We start from the raw sequence: 17,635 nt of genomic DNA, 5'->3' as shown, positions 1-17,635 counted from the left end.
TAAAAGTAAGAATTAAAGACAACACACAGCTTTGAATGAGTTAAGCTCTAGAGCAGAATATTGTCATTCTCACTAAGCATAAGCTGCTTTTTAAGAGAGCTGTATGTATCATCCCTTGTGGAATTGCATTTTCTTGTGCCCTTTGTTTCTTGGTATTACTCCAAATGATTCCCGTACATATGAATGTTCCTTTCTTCAGGATTATGAGCCCGGTTATTCATTGTGATTGAAGATGAACTCGTATCTGCCAGGTCTCTCGCCTCCCAAGACATGCACCATACAACACTGAGGAAAAGTGGAAAGACACTGAAATGTATCCATCTAACTCTGAAGTAGCTACAATTTTACATGTTTGTCTTGAGGAGGTAACATATAGTTGTCCCCAGTGCAATTGCTGTTTTTTTTTTTTCTGTCCTTGAAGGTGGCTGTGATACAGTTCTGTGCTAGCCTTCTCTAGTTGCTGATCCCCTTTTTTAGCTTTTAAAGATTTATTTTTTCTCTAATCCTCATTCTGTAATTATGGAGCACCTGAATACAAAGTCTCTGGAAAATTAGCCTGACTGGTAATAATTCTAGTCAAAATAGTGGTTAAACTCCTTTTATTCTGGTTCCATGGAATGCATCACAGAAGGGCAATTATATGTTGAGGGGGGGCCCTTCTGCATGCATTTTCTCCATTTGTAGCTAATATATCCTATAAGAGATCTCTGAATTGCAAATACTATAAATTATTTACAAATTTAAAAGGAAAAGTACAGTCTATTTGTAAATGCCGTATATGCTGTGTTTCAGGCAAGAAATAAGGTAACTTTTTTTATTACAAGGTACAATAATAAAATTTTAACACTTACAATTCTGTTGCTCTTACTGAAATGCATCAGTGCAAGAAGGAATCACATCCTATAAGAATATTAACAGTTCTTGCCCTCTCAAATATAAGGTAATTAATAGAGTCAAGTATACGTTTATGAAAATACATATCTAAACACTTACATAAATTAGAGATTTTCTTCTAATTCTAAAAAGTGTATCTATTTGTTTCACAGTGTATGGGTTTGTTTTTAAAAAGGCTTCTTGTCGTACTTGCTTAAATGAGGAAGTGCCTAGTTTTGAAGAAATTGCCCTGGCAATGTGTGATATGTAGTCATAGGGACATAAGCAATTTCCCCTTTTAAACTATTCATGATTTTGCTTCTTTGATAAACAAATGGTAACGTTCTTTAGTATAGTATCCCCTATCTTTTCACTTATTTTAGTGAATCGAAACTTAATAAATTGATTATGAATGTTTTTTTTTTAAAAAAGCATAAATCTAATTTTGACAGTTTGCATGTGAATACAGATTGTTTAATATGATTTTAATACACAAAACATGTCGTTTCAGAGTGTATCGCGTCTTTCAGACATGCAGCATACTTTTAGGAGCGGTCCTTGAGGACTGAATTTCATGACCCAAATTCTCTTACCAAGTTATGCTGGTGTAACACAAACAATGTAACTTTCCTAAGTTAAGAAATCACCATAGACATGATCTGTTACATACTGAATTGTATGAGTGCAACTGAAAATGTCTACCATGATAGTTAAACTTGGCGTAATTTGTCTCCAAAAGTTATACCATTTATGGATCTACATAAATGGTCCACATGTGCCTTTTTTTGGGGGGGGGGTCACAATCATGATATAGTTCTGCTTATACTTTTACATACAGTAAAAGTAAAATGGAAGATAACCCCTACTGATGGGTGTGCAATCTAGGTATATAAAGAACAGGAAATAAGGAGAAGTCGTCCATTGTTATTGTTTCTCAGTATTAGCCTCTCCTCCTAGATCTGTTTTTCCATGCCAGTTGCCCAACCTTGCAATTACTTCTTGTTTTCTTGTAATAGAGTTAAATGGGGTTTGTGTGTGTGCATTTTTTTTTCCTTGATTGATGTTCACACATGAATCTCTCCTTGCTATGGTATTTGTTTAATGTTTAGAACTCTGCTTCTAAGCTTTTTATTCTCTGATTTTTAATGTGAACTGTGCTCCTTCCAATGCTTGAAAACTCTCTTGTCTAAAGATTGAGGATCAGAGGCCTTAATACCCATCAGAATCATATTTCAACATTCAACTTTTGATTTGTGCATGAATTAAGCCAGAAATAGAGGTGGTGTAAACTGACAGGTGTATCATTCTGCACTTTATATCATTCCCTCATCACTGGTACTTCTGGTTTATGGCTGATGCCAACTGTAGTGCAACATCATTGGGAAGGTGGCACATTCCCCACCTCAGACTTAAGCCATTGCTTTCTCATGGTCTGTATGGTGGAAGGATCTGCATTACAGGTGTGTAGTTGCAGGTAAGACTTTGCTCATATCTTGAGTCTAAGAATCACTTTCTCAGTGAGATTGGATATAACACTCGGAAAAAACAGTATACAGACTTCGTAATTTGAGGTCTGGCAAGATCTATGTGAGAACTCAGCATATGGATCCTTTGAAAACATCATTTTGATTATGGACAACATAGGACTTGAACAGGATTTTCAAGATGCACTAGATTTTTTTCATGACATTATGTTTTGTACATTATGCTTTATGACCCATGATATATGGTTTTGCAACTGGTTACATACATTGTGTCCAGTTTAGTCAAAGCAGACTTGGCCAGCTTGGCCAGATTCAAAGTTTGGCATTTCAATAACTTGAAAATTATTTCCCTGTACATACTCAAAATATGGTTATGACTGATTCATACGAAGTGCCATGTTTGAACACTGGGTGGCAAGCTTGTACTAATCCTACTGCAAAGTTCTTCCATGGTAAAAGAAAATAGATTTTGGAGACTTGATTTCTTTTTATTTATTTCTTTTCCAATATTGCCAAGAATTCTTTAATAGGGATAATTTGAGAGGAGGTGAGATGTATGGCCAATATTCTCATTTTGCAACTGTACATTATTTTTTAAAGTGGAAATGGTGCATCAAGCAGAAATAGATTTTTGTAATAGTGTAAATTTCTAGATTAGTTGGATATCATCAGGGTACTACTTGCAGACTGACTGTTGAGAACTGTACTATACTGCACTTTGGGCTGATAGCAAAGAAGGAACATACAGTAATGGCCAAGAGACATAAATGGTTTGTTCTATAAGTATCTGATTCTTTGTCAACTGTGTCAAATATCATGTTGATGCTGAAGTATTATATATCACTGAGACAATGGTCCTCAGATGTTCTTAAACTAAAACTCCCATAAACCTACACCAAGGTGTGGACTCACCTCCCTCTGTTACCATCTCCACACATGAATTGGAGGTTGTTCATGACTTTGGGTACCTTGGCTCAATGATCTCTGACACACTCTCCTTAGATGTCGAGCTGGATAAATGCATTGGCAAAGCAGCTACCATGTTCTCTAGACTCACAAAGAGAGTGTGGCTTAATAGGATGATGGCATATACCAAAATCCAAGTCTATAGAGCCTGTGTCCTGAGCACACTCCTGTACTGCAGTGAGTCCTGGACCATTTGTGCACGTCGGGAGAGGAAGTTGAACATGTTCCATATGTGTTGTCTCCTACACATTTTTGGTATCACCTGGCAGGACAAAGTTCCAAATAGAGAGTCCTAGAACGAGCTGGAATTTTTAGCATGTGTACATTACTGAAACAGCAACATTTACATTGGCTTGGGCATGTGAGAGTGGCTGATGGTCGGATTCCAAAAGATCTTTATGGAGAATTAGTGCAGGGAAATTGCCCCAGAGGGAGACCACAGCTGTGATACAAGGATATCTGCAAGCGGGATCTAAAGGCCTTAGGAATGGACCTCAACAGATGGGAAACCTTGACCTCTGAGCATTCAGCCTGGAGGCAGGCGGTGCATCATGTTCTCTCCAAATTTGAAGAGACATTTCTCCAGCAGGCCGAGGCAAAGAGGCAGTCCTGAAACCAGCAAAATCAGGGAGCTGGATGGGACAGATTGTATTTGTCTTCAGTGTGAAAGGAATTGTCGCTCTTGAATTGGCGTTCGCAGCCACACTAGATGCTGTTCCACATCCTCTATTCAGAACACGTTACATTCATCTCCTGAGTATAGGCCAGGATTTCTGGGAGTTGTAGTCCAATAACATCTGGAGAGCCAAGGTTGGGACCACTGCTCTAAGGCAGTGGTTCTTAACCTTTGTTACTCAGGTGTTTTTGAACTGCAACTCCCAGAAACCCAAGCCAGCAGAGCTGATGGTGAAGGCTTCTGGGAGTCGCAGTCCAAAAACATCTGAGTAACAAAGGTTAAGAACCAGTGCTTTAAGGTGTCATATATCACTCTGCTCATGAATGTACTGTATTTTTCTGTTTATAACACCCACCCCATTTATAAAATCCCCCCTTTTTCTAACCCCAAATTTAAGAAAACTTAGCTTTGACTATTCAGCCTCTGTAGGGACGTGGTGGCGCTGTGGGCTAAACCGCAGAACCCTGTGCTGCAGCGTCAGAAGACCAAACAGTCGTAAGATCGAATCCACGCGACGGAGTGGGCCCCCGTCGCTTGTCCCAGCTCCCGCCAACCTAGCGGTTCGAAAGCATGCAAATGCGAGTAGATTAATAGGGACCACCTCAGTGGGAAGGTAACAGCGTTCCGTGTCTAAATCGCACTGGCCATGTGACTACGGAAGATTGTCTTTGGACAAAACGCTGGCTCTATGGCTTGGAAATGGGGATGAGCACCGCCCCCTAGAGTCGAACACGACTGGACAAAAATTGTCAAGGTACCTTTACCTTATTCAGCCTCTGGGCTCAGAACATTGGACATTGTGAGTCTCAGCCTACATGATCCACCTCCAATGAGGTGTATTACAACTGGTTTGTACAGCATCATCTGACGTCAGTTCCATAAGGCTCGTGATTGGCAGAAGCTAGGTCTCCTGACTCTAGGAAGCTAAGCCTCATGACTGAAAGAAGCCTGTTTACAGAGGCAAGGTATGCACCGTTTTATTCTCCCCTCAGCTATTTCAGCTTACCTCCATGGAAACGATGCCCCTCAATTTTTAGTGTAATGATTTAAGGAAAACATGATGTCTTATACACGGAAAAATATGGTATGTCTTCAATTTCTCCTGCAATGCTTCCTCCTACTCTGATCTATGAGAACATTGAAGTCTTCAGTGCTTAATACAGCATGACCTTATTTAGTATGGAATATATGCTAGTGGCTGAGATTTGAACTGTGGCAAGCTTTCTAAGGTTGAACATTTGAAACAGGCATTCCGAACCTGTAGCCCATTGACCTGTAGGAGGTCCATGGATGAGCTTCAGGCACAAGTTGTGTATGTTTATGTGCTTTGATTTAGGGAGTGGGTATATAGTTTTCAGTGGATGCTTAAAGGGGTCGGTGAATGAAAAAAGTTAAGAGCTATTGCTCTAGAGCAGAGGTTGTCAACTCCCAGTCCGTGGCCTGGTGCCGATCTATGGCCTGAGCCAGACTGGGCCACGGAGAGAGACCTCCTGCCCCCCCACGCACTCCCCTCTCCACAGCTGCTTTGCGTACACGTGTGCGTGCCAGCACCGGCATGAGCGCTCCCCCAGTCTTTCACGCATGTGCCCGAGCGAAGGAGTGGGCGGGCATGCAGGTGCTCCTGCACATGCGCGAAGGGGTGGGGGAGCACTCATGGAGGTGCTGGCGTGCGTGCGGGTGCTCCCACACCATTTTGCACATGAGTCCGAGAACACACGTGTGCCTGCACAAGCACAAGGGGGGCGCCTTCCTCAGAGGCTCAGCCGGTCTGCGGTCCCAAAAAGGGACCGCTGCTCCAGAGACCTGAAAAAAAAAGTTTCCTGACCGGATTGCTTATATATCCCTATTACATTAATTACAATGTGTACCTTCAATACCAAAGTAAAATACAGTGGCTCTAACTGGGACAAATGCTCTGGGTATGAGCAACATCAATCTGTTTCAGCTAAGAACATATTGAAGACTATCCAGTTTTATTTGGCATAAGCATTTGTGCATCGTCAGAAGTAAGCTATGGTCCATGAAAGCTGGTGCCAAATAAAATGTGCTGGTGTTTCAGGTACCACAAGATTCCTTGTTCATGAGACAAATTGTAGCTTTCGGAGAGTGGTGTAATGAGGGAAATGCTCCAAAAACCCACATACCTTTGCTTCTAAGCAGAATATTGTAATTGAAGATATAGGTACCACAAAAAGTAACATTCATACTATAGATCAATATCCACCTTAAAACAGACACATTGATACACCCTATTGTAGTGTACCATCAAGTCACTTCTAATTTACTGCGACTTTACAGATCAATGTCCTCTCTTAAGTCTTACATTAACAGCCACACTCAGGTCTTACAAACTAAAGGCCATGGCTTCATTTATTCAGTCAGTTCATATCATGCCAAATGTATGTCTTCCTATTGGCTTCCACTTTCCCTGGCACTTTACTCTTTTCCAGTGGATCATATTTTTAATGATATAGCCAAAGTACAATAGTCTGAATTTTGTAATTTCATCTAGATGAGAATTCAGCCTCAAATTATTGTTTCTCTGGTTGTCCATGGTATAAGTCTTCCAAAAGCTCTTCTTGAATGAATTTGTTTTTTTGTTTGTTTGTTTTCTTCATTGTCCATCATTCATATTTGTCTGTTGTAATTAGACATCTCACAGTATGGAGGATTTGGGCTTTAATCTCTGTTGATACATTTTTACACTTCAGGATCTTTTCTAGTTTCTTCAAAGCTGCCCTTCTAAAACTCCCGTTTCCTCTGATTTCTTGGCAGCTGCATTTTGATTGATGATTGATCCAAGGTGTAGAAGGCCTTGAACAATTTGAATTTCTTCATTATTTACATTAAAATTGTGTAGTCATTGTGTAGTTAATTTTTTTATCTTAAATTTCATCTGTAATCCTTCTTTTGCACTTTTTCTTTAATCTTCACCAACAATCATTTCAAGTAATTAGTATTTTCTTCTAGTAATACTAGGTAAAGATTCTCCTTGACAATTAAGTCCAACCATGTCCAATTGAAGGGACTGGTGCTCATCCCAGTTTATAAACTGAAGAGCTGGCATTTGTCTATAGACACTTTCTGTCATCATGTGGCTGGCATGACTAGCCACAGAATGCCATTACCTTCCCACTAAAGTGGTACCTATTCATCTACTTGTATTTGCATGCTTTTGAACTGCTAGGTTGGCAGGGCCTGGGACAAGCAACAGGGGTTCACTCCATCTCACAGATTCAAACTGCCAACTTTTGGATCAACAGCTCAGTGGCTCAGCAGTTTAACCCACAGTGCCACCTGTGTCCACTCCAGTAATACTACTGGAATAATATTGATTCATTGCATTATAGCTAGCAGAGCATAAAGTACAGAAACAAATTGATGTAACACAGGGGAAACATGAAGGAGAATAGCTAAAAATCCATTTCCACCCAGCCCCCTTGTTTACACAGAAACTAGCCCTTTGCACTCTACAAGTAGCTTAAGTAGAAAAGAAAAACATATTTACAGTTGATCTTCAGTTACAAACAGAAGAGTAAAAGGATAAAAAGAGAGGATGGATCTCTCAACCATCTTGAAGGAGAAATCCATGTGATTGCATGGTCCAAAGGTCAGGAAGCAAAGAGAAACATGTCTGCTGTGGAAGTCAATCACAGGGAAAGAGAAAAAGCACACAGCTGAAAGCAAACATATAGGGAAAGGGGTTGGGGGCTTGCCTCAAGCTTGGGAAAAAGGACTTTGCTAATTAGTTAGTGGCAGAAGACAGTCACCTTAGTCAGTGAAAGAAAACCCTCCTCCCACTGAAACCCAGAGCTAGACTGCATGCAAGATTGTTAATTTCTCCAACAAATATGCTGTCATCTGCATATCGTACTATGTTCTAACAAATTTCACTCCTTCCCTGAATTTACTCCAGTTTTTCATACAGTATGTTTTACATACTGTGTGGATTGAAAGATAGGGAAAGGAAGTATGCCTGTGTCTGACTCCATGTTGTTTCCTCATATTCTGTCCTAATAGTAGTTTCTCGCCCATAGCATAGGTTATGTATCAAAATAATCAAATGCTGAGGCACACTCATTTCTTAATATCCACCACAAAAAGCAAACACCAGTTTTTATCCTCTGAAGAGAAGACTTTGCTTATGTAGATTAAGCCCATGAAAAATAGTGACACTTCCTTTCCTCTTATACAAAGCTTACTGAACTGTTGAGAGGACTGTGCTGCAAGTTTAGTATTTGTAGATATTGTCACTATCCGAGTATGTATCTCATTTCAACTTTCCCATACCTCTAATGTGCTATCTAGGGAGTGGGATGGCAAGTGGGATTACACTGTAGAGTTTATTTGGGGTGCATGTTAAGGTACAGGAAGAGGGTGTTGTTGTTCCTATGTGGTCTGAATTTCTTCATGTGGGTGAGTCTGCTTCAGTCATACAGTTTTTTTTTTTTACTTTAAACTGAAGTGATTTCCCTACTCTTTGGGAAGTTCTCCCCTTTACAAAATGCAGAAGCAGATAGATATCAGTGTTGGGGGTGGAAGTCTATATTTACTGAATAACTTTATTTATTTATTTATTTATTTATTTATTTATTTATTTATTTATTTATTTATTTATTTATTTATTTGATTTTTACCCCACCCCTCTAGACCATGTCTACTCGGGGCGGCTTACATAGACATAAGATTCGAGCATTGTTTTTAAAAGTACCACACAGTGATACAAAACAAACCAGTCAAAAGTAACATAGTATGTTGGACTCACCAACTTCCTCCAAACATTTGGCCTTCTAAGGAAACTGCAGTTCCCTTAAAAGGGAAAAGTTGGTATATAAGCCTGTCTCTTTCTGCTAACTGTAACGGTGTTCCACCTTATTAGTGTTCTGCTCAAGGTTCTCCCATAGGAAAGACATCCTAAGATCACACATTCCACTAAAAGCTGGTCATACCTAAGGGGATGGTGTTAGCAAAACATAGTTTTTACCCAAAATTGCTACTCTCAATTGTCCATTTGTGCAAAAGACACAAATAAGGACTTCATATTTGCAGAAGGTGGCAGGAATGGCAAAACTAGAGCATCGGTGAATAATAGCTGTTAAAGAAATTTGCCAAAAAAGATGGGGGAAGGTATTGTCCACGATTTGTTTCTAGGAGGTAATAACATGGAAACATCTCATCAGTCGTAACTATATGATGGCTAAGTGACCACATAGTGACGCACAGTAGGAGAATGAACTCCTGTGGACCTGATCTGAACTGCACCTTTTCTTCTTGTGAGTATTTCATCCAACAGTTTAAAGTGTGTGTGTGTGTGTGTGTGTTCTGTGCTGTCAAGTCAGAACTTATAGCAACCCTATAAGGGCTTTCAAGATAAGTGAGATATGTAAAGAGTGGGTTTCTCAGTTCCGTTCCACCAGGGAGTTTCCAAGGCCAAGTGGGGATTCAAACCCTGTTCTCCAGAGTCCTAGTCCATCACTCTATCCCCTATACCACTCTTGGAATCCCACAGTTTAAGGAGGCACATGATAAAACCATGGGCCCGTTTTTCCTTATTTAATTAACCTTCCAATGTTTCCATAGCTGGAGATAAGAAAATAGTCATTATAAGGGCAACATTGTTGTAATGTCATTATCACAAGCAAGCTTCAGGAGAGGGAAATGAAAACTGGGACTATTTTGTCAATTTTACTGAAAGGCCAACTTCTCTGGACTCCTGTTCCTCAACTGTTTCTATTCCACTTGGTCAATGTACAAACCAGCAAGAATTGCTGCCAGAGTTTGTCCTTCCCCCCACCCCTTTTTCCAATCCCACAGTTGCCCCTTTTATTTCCTGTATATTTTATGCCTATACTGTATGGAAGTCAATTTGTGAGGGTATTGTTTTTGCTGATGAGTTGTGGATGGGGGGGGGGGGAATGCTTTAAGCAAAGCATAAAAGGGAGAGCCAATCCAAACTGGCTGTTTCACATAGAGGTCAAGCTGTTCTGGTTGCTTGTGCTGCCCAGCCCAGGTCTGGCCAGGATTCAGCCGATATATCTTTTGGCCTGGGACCACTGAGGCTGTGTTCTTTGCTGTTGTTTGATTGTCATGGGAACACAGAAAACTAATTTATACTGATTCAGACCATTGTCCCAGTATTATTGACACACAGTAGGAGCATTCAGAGGCAGCAGTGCAGGAATTCCTTCCCTGCCTCCTTGTCTGAGTGGCCAGCTGCTGGAGGAGATGGAGAAAGGAAGTCTGGGCTTCCTTGCCTGGAAGACTGTGTGATGGGGGAAAAAGGAGCGGCGCATGCCAGCAGGTCAGAGGGTAAGATGGCAGGTGTGAGGGGAAAGGGAATGCAGACTTAGAGGCATAGATCACATCGTACCCATCTCTAGTCCTGTCATGTCACTAGAATCATACCAGCCTGATAGGGGTGATGTCTGTTGCTCTGCTCTACACCAGTTTGGTATAACTGTAATCAACAAAATTGTGGCTTTCTGGTTCCCATCAAATATGATATGAAGTAGACTTATTCTAAGGACTTCTGACATTGTGTCTGCTGCCTATATTTGAAAACTTTTAATAGATTGTGTCATGTTTTACTGTAATACTGTTTGGTTCCTGTGGCGTATTTGTGGTACTCAATACAATGCAGAATGAACCACAGTTGCACATCCTTCTTTCATAATAATTATGTACTATCCAGGATTGCATGACAATGTTTTCCAGAGGTTTCTAGGTATAAGGTACTTAGAAGTGTTTGCCAGTCGCTCATTGTGGTGATGCCTTGTGATGATGCAGCTTGCCCAAGGCTGCACAGGCTAACTCTTCTCCCAGAAGCCACAACAGGGAACCCTGGCTCCAGGTGCCAACCCACTGAGCTATTCAGCCAGTGGTATTCTTGTTGTAGAATCTGAAGAGTGTGTGCCTAGTTTGCAGCAGCAAGAATCCACCTGCAGATGTCACTGTCTTCCTAATCATATGCCAGCATCCTTCACTGTATCCTTTCAATTCCTTGTGCTGCATATTCTCAGGAGCGCTGGGTAGTGTTGAATTATTGCAAGAACCTAGTAATTACATGGATGTTGATGTGAAAGCAAGGCTTCTGTTGGCAGAACGCTTCTCCGCACAATATTGTAGCCTTTGGGCTGTGTTTCCTTTTATAACCATAAATAAAGTGTTGTTGAAAAGCAATTAACTTAGACTTTAATGGCACAAAATTCTCATTGACTGTTGTGGGATTTAGTTCCCTTAAGTATTTAGACAGACAGAAGTGCAGAAGGGACTTCAGGCTAGTTCACGCAACTGTTTCTGTGTGAAATGTATGTTTTTCTTTTTCTTTTAAAATAGATTGTGACAATCATGGAGTGTGAAAGAAAGGTGAGCTGACAAGTTTAGAATATGCAGGAATAAAGATTTGTCTCATTGATCAGCAACACATGGGGGAGTCACTGGCTGTAGTCTGTCATGTATTGAAATGCTTGGGAAAGTTACTCTTTAAACTAAAATTTCCAGAATCGTCCAGCAACAATTCCCTTTATCATGTCATTTTGCTATGTTAAAAAAAACCCAAACAATTTTAAAATCTCAAATAAAACCTATTCTGATCTCTTTTTTTCTAAGGCCAAGCACCTTCTAGCAAAACAGGACATTCGAGAACTGGTGCTGATCATGTGCTGAAGAACAGAGGCATGAAATTAGCCTCAGTTGCCGGAAACATCACTGTGCATGTCAAAACCATGCCTTTTTAAGAAGATAAAAAAGTGATACTAAGTTGATCAATGACTATGCAGATCACATCACTGTTTCACTCGTCCCTGAAAGTCCGATTTTCTGAGGTCTCCAAAGCTAGGCAAGAAGGATGGAGAAAATACAGGAGAATAACAATTCAGGGACAAAGTTTTGTAGATGCTTCTTAAAAAATGAAAAAAATGAAGAGAGAGTATATTGAGATGCATTCAGTAATTATATCACTGTGACCCCACTTCAGTGGTCATGTCTCATTCCTAAGGAATCCTGGAGTTTGGAATCTCATGAAGTATTTGGAAATGTTTACTCTAATTCAGGGGGATGGTCTTTAAGAAAAATTCTAAATACTACACTAAATTATAAATCCTAGCAATCCTTAAAATGGAGCTGTGACAGTTAAAGTGGTATCAAGCTAATGTAACTATATAGTGCAGACCTACCATTCTTCTTTTGATATCATTTGCATGGAATCCAGTTAGTGGTACCTGCTTAGAAAGTTACAGCATGATTTCCTTCCTTCCTTCCTTCCTTCCTTCCTTCCTTCCTTCCTTCCTTCCTTCCTTCCTTCCTTCCTTCCTTCCTTCCTTCCTTCCATCCATCCATCCATCCATCCATCCATCCATTCTGCCTGTGCCTGTTCACTCTGGAGAGCTCCCGGCATCCATCTCTTGCCAAAATTTGCAGACGTAAAATAATACTTTCAGTATTTCTTCTAAAGCACATTAATTTTTCACAAACTAGAGGCTAATGTTTTAAACAAGTCTCATCACAGGAGAGACAGCAGTCATTTTCCTGCTTCTCACAGATTCAGAAAAGAGAAAAACCTAAAATACCATTGAGAAAGTGGGAAAGGCTTGCTAACCTGTCCCATGGCAGCCCCTTTTCAGCTAGCAGCAATTTCAGCAGCTGCATCATCTCTAGCATAGGGGTTGTCCAGGCTGTCTTGTTCTCTTTTTTTATCTAGTTCAGGGATAATGGTAGGGTGCATGCACCTTGTTACATTGGGTACAAACATTTGTTTGTTTCTTTGTTTCTTAAGCTTCCACTTTATTTAAAACTGGAAGTCATCTCTCAAAAATTACCAGTCCAAAATTTAATTGTAGTTTTTCCTATAAATCAGTGGTGGGTGGGAAAATGTCCTAGCAAATCTTATATCATCCATATATTTATGTTGCTATCTATAGCTAAATTGCCATTTGGGTACTTTTTCGTCCCAGCCAACATGACATATTTGCACTAAAAAAACCTTCATGCCCCCTTTTCAGCTAGCCATGATGATACAGTGAAGCAGGTGTGACATCCCCACCACCACCTGTCGGTATATTAAGCAGGTGGAAACTATCATTTCGTACGCTGCATGTGAGTTATCATTGGGTCTGAAAATGTCACCCAGTGCTGTAATGAATGTTCCATTTTACCTGATTTTCTAAAAAAAAATCCCACCTTCTGTTTTCAGGAAGATGAGGTTTTGTTGGAATGCACTTGGTTCCACTCCTTTAGACATGGGCATTTTTATACCTGTAATACATTTTTATAATCCTGTAGTATTGGAATTCTCACTGTGGTCTGAAAATGCCTCAAATTTTTTTCCTTAGAATTGCTATAAAAGAACTAGGTACCTAAGCACTATCTGAAAAGTTTGCCCGACAGCTGAAACACTTGGAAAAAACAACAACAAATGGGAATGATTAACTTTGATGCTGCTTTATTTATTTATCAGTAAGAATAAAGGAATTTTTTTTAAAACTTAGTTTAAGATGGTATTTAACACCGGTAAAATTAAACAAAATTAACACCAGTCATCCGAATATCTGTTGGAAATGTGAGAAAGAAGTTGGTACATACTTTCATATGTGGTGGGAATGTGAAAAGGTACAAAGATTTTGGAAACAAATTTTCAAATAATTAAGTTGTATCTGTGGAAAAGATATAGAATGTAAGGCTGAGATTGCTTTGTTATCAATATATGAGAACGTGGAATATGACAAAATGATTAAAGAATTGATAACTAATCTAATAACAGCAGCTAGATTGATTATTGCTGGACAGTGGAAATTAAAGACTGAATTACAAATTGAAGAATGGTATAAAGAAATATGGAATATAGCATTAAATGATAAATTAACTTGTAATTTAAAGATGAAGAAAGGAGAGTTGAAAAAGAATAATTTTTATGTAATATGGGGCAAATTTTTGGAATATGTGTTAATAAGGGGAAAAGGGAGAGCTCCAAATCAAGAATCTATGCAGTTCTGGAGAGGAGGACAATAGAAGAAGAAGAATGAGAAGAAGAAGAAAAAGAAGAATATGGCAAGAGGTCCCATATATGGTGGTGGGGAACACTGTTATTGTGTTGTAAGTGTATATGTTTTATGTATATGATTTGTTTTTGTTATAATTATAAATAAAAAATTTTTTAAAAAAAGAATTGCTATAAAAGAACTAGGTACCTAAGCACTATCTGAAAGGTTTGCCCGACAGCTGAAACACTTGGAAAAAACAACAACAAATGGGAATGATTAACTTTGATGCTGCTTTATTTATTTATATATTTGTTTGTTTGTTTGTTTGTTTGTTTGACAATAGTGGGGACAAAAAACAGAGACAGACACCTACACACCATGGAGATCTGTGCAGGAGCTCCTTATTATCTTTATGGTTTTTTTAAAAAAAGAGTCGTATAATTACCAGTGGCTTTATTTGATATTTCTTGTTAAATAAATAATAACATTTTTAAAATAATGCAGATAATAATAAGAAAATACAATACCCCACAATGCATTGAGTGCAAGAATGTTTATCTTAGACTCTTAGAAATGAAGAGCTGGAAGGGACCCTATGGATCATCAAGTCCAGTTGTTGTCAAGGAAGCAGAGTGGGGAATCAAACTCCCAACCTCTGGCTCCCCTTCCAGATACCTAAACCATTGAGCTCTCCAGTAAGACAGTGGTCCCCAACCTTGGGCCTCCAGATGTTCCTGGACTTCAGCTCCCAGAAATCCTGGCCGGCAAAGGTGGTGGTGAAGGCTTCTGGGAGTTGCAGTCCAAGAACATCTGGAGGCCCAAGGTTGGGGACCACTGCAGTAAGACATGAAGGTTAAGATCACCCTGCAGGAACATTTGAAGAATATAAGGGACCTCTGACTTGGAACTGCTTGCCTTCCAGTCCATTTCTTTTACAGTTATTCCAATATCAGCTAATATCATCTGCCTACCCCATCCACAACTCACTTCTATGGCTTTTATGAATGGCACTTAAAACTAGCCCATTTACATCATCACGTTCAACTGCAAGGAAACAGAATTGGAAGAGAGAGAAAAAGAAGACAGCAGAGGTCAGAGAGGAGCTCACAGTAAGAAAACTGGAGGTGGACTGAGAAGAGAGAAGACAGCAGAGATCAGAGGGGAAACAAGCCCTTATTTTAAGCTTGAGCCTAATGAGAAATAGGGGTTGACATACAATGCCTCACGTTGCAATGCAATGTCAGAGAACCAATTAGATTGTAAGTGCACGGGTCTGCTGTAATTCCACAGGATGATTCTGTTATGTGGATGAACTGTTTTGCTGCTTAGTTTTTGTTACTGCCAGAAAGGTTCGCCCTGTTTCCAGCCCCCACAGCCTGTGGAGAGCTCATAGAGGACCAATAGATAGCTCACCAGGGCCAGTGATGTGAGGCTAGTCAGCAGTCTGAGTCAGTTTTATGACTACTGCAACAACCTAGCCAGGAAGAATGAGAAAAGCAGTCCAGCATGGCATCTGAAGGCAAAGAAAAGGCAGGGTATAGACAGAAATAAGATTCTTTGGCACAAGACTTTCAGGACTACTGAGAGAACATTGGGTGCAACAGAAATAAATGTGTTTGATTTTTCTTTTCTTTTCACAAGCTCACCTGCCGCCTTGCTGTTTGGCTGGGAGGGGCTGGGATAACAATCAGTCACTAACAGCACTAACCAATCGTTCTTTTCTTGCCTCTGAATTCAAAGAGGGACACGTATCTCTGCTAAGACTGTTTCCCATTTCTTTTGTTGGAGTCAGTCAATTTGTTAAAAGCAGTGAGTCTGTTGAGGCCTCTTGCTGAGAAGCAGTCATATTTATTTTCTTAGCTTGCTGTTTCATCTGTTCAACTATAAGTGAACTTTTTTATAATTCTTTCTCCAACTAATGTCTCAAAGAGAGTTATTGAGACTGTAAATGCCAGTTGATTTTAAAAAAGGGGTGGACTACTTTGGGGAACTTGAAGCTAATTCTGCTCTGAGAATTCTGCACTTCAAAACTCTGCAACAACATGTTACGGTGGTGTCAAGATTCCAAAGGACATTTTATAATACATCCTGTTTTGATGGGCTTCTTGAGATCAAACAAGACAGACAGTTTTCCACCAGTTTCTTGGGTGGGAAGAAAGCCAGGTGTAGCTCCACTGGGAGGCGATTCCAGAGAGAGGGTGCTGCCACCAACAAGGCCTGTCCTTTTACTGGGGATTTTCTGGCCTCCTTCGATGCAGTCACTCAGAGGAGCATTGCCTGGGAGGATCTGGTGGTAAAAGGAGAATAACCAAGGGAAGAGATGGTAATGTGGTCCCAAACTGAAGCGGTTTTATAAGTAAGCATCAAAACCTTGAAACTGACCCAGGATGCAACCAGTAACCAATATAGGTGAGCGGGGATTGGAGAGATATGATCAAATCTGCTCACACCTGTCAGACTGGCAGCCACGTTCTGGACCCACTGCAATCCCTGGGTCAAACTCAAAGGAAGCCCCATGTAGAGAGTGTTACAGTAGTCAATCCTGGAGATCACCAACACATGTACCAACAGCCTGAGGGCTCCCTTATTTACATATAGGTGGACCTGGGCGATGAGCCTGAGGTGTTTAAAAGCTGACCTGGACATGGCTGCCACCTGGGAGTCCCAGGGAAGATTATGATATCATTGTGGGTAATGTCCATGGGAATAGTGTCAATATCAGCAGTGGAATGCCTCTACAGGATGGGAAGGAGCACTAATTTTTTGCTGATTCCCCTGTACCTTCTGCAATTGTTCACACACTTCCAACATTTTCTGGAGAGATACATGAAACCTCAGAGGAGATTATTGAGAGACACAAGAGGCTGTGAAGAAAAGGGAAGCCAAGATCTAATGATGCCATGTAACATCACTGAAACACAATTCACACAAATCTAGATGCCACCTTTGTATGAGGTCACATCTAAACTTACTATTGTGGCACATATACTTTCCCACAGTTTTACTTCAGAGCATCTGGAACAGTTCCTGGATCTCATAGTAAGATATAGGCCCATATGACTTGCCCTGAGCTTCTTGCCATGCTTTGTTTCTGTAGTTAGGTTTTAGTACTGATATTCTCATTTTCTCTGTCCCCAATGTTATATGTGACATATACAACTTAAAGTGTTGTTTTAACCTGTAAGGTTAACCTGGGTCCAAGCTATCTCAAAGACCGTTTCTCACTTTATGAACCGGTTCAGGTGACAGAATCATCAGGAGAGTCCCGCCACCTTCACAGGTGCATCTGATGGGGACACAGGCGAGAGCCTTGTCTTTTGCTGCTCCAAGACTTTGGAACTCCCTCCCACTGGAGGCCAGGCTTGCCCCATCTTTGCTATTCTTCTGCAAGCAGACAATTACCTTTCTCTTCAGACAAGCCTTCCCCCAGTAAACCAGCTACCTGTATGTGACTTTTAGATAGATTGTTGTGCATTATTGCTTTGACTGGATTTTTAGTACTACTTGTGTTTTCCATTTCTTAGAGTGACTTTTTTTGTATACTTATTGATCTTTGCCTTAATATTGCCTGTTAATGTTGTAAGATGCTATGGTGTCCCCCCAGGTAATGAATATTTATATGCTATCTGCATGGACCAATGAGAGTGCTGGAGAGGTGG

At 40.2% G+C, this 17,635-nt stretch overlaps 1 long non-coding RNA gene across 1 annotated transcript; it reads left to right on the top strand.

The window, feature by feature from the left end:
• The first annotated feature begins 11,239 nt into the window (after positions 1-11,239).
• Positions 11,240-11,965, top strand: LOC144589147 (uncharacterized). Its single transcript, XR_013545060.1, has 2 exons — positions 11,240-11,364; positions 11,608-11,965. It is a non-coding gene; the product is annotated as an uncharacterized LOC144589147 (long non-coding RNA).
• The last annotated feature ends 5,670 nt before the right edge of the window (positions 11,966-17,635 follow it).

Source organism: Pogona vitticeps, chromosome 4 (assembly GCF_051106095.1).
Source record: "Pogona vitticeps strain Pit_001003342236 chromosome 4, PviZW2.1, whole genome shotgun sequence".
NCBI classification, from domain to species: Eukaryota; Metazoa; Chordata; class Lepidosauria; order Squamata; family Agamidae; genus Pogona; species Pogona vitticeps.
The sequence above is the reverse complement of the archived record's forward strand: the minus strand, read 5'-3'. Positions and strand labels throughout refer to the sequence as shown.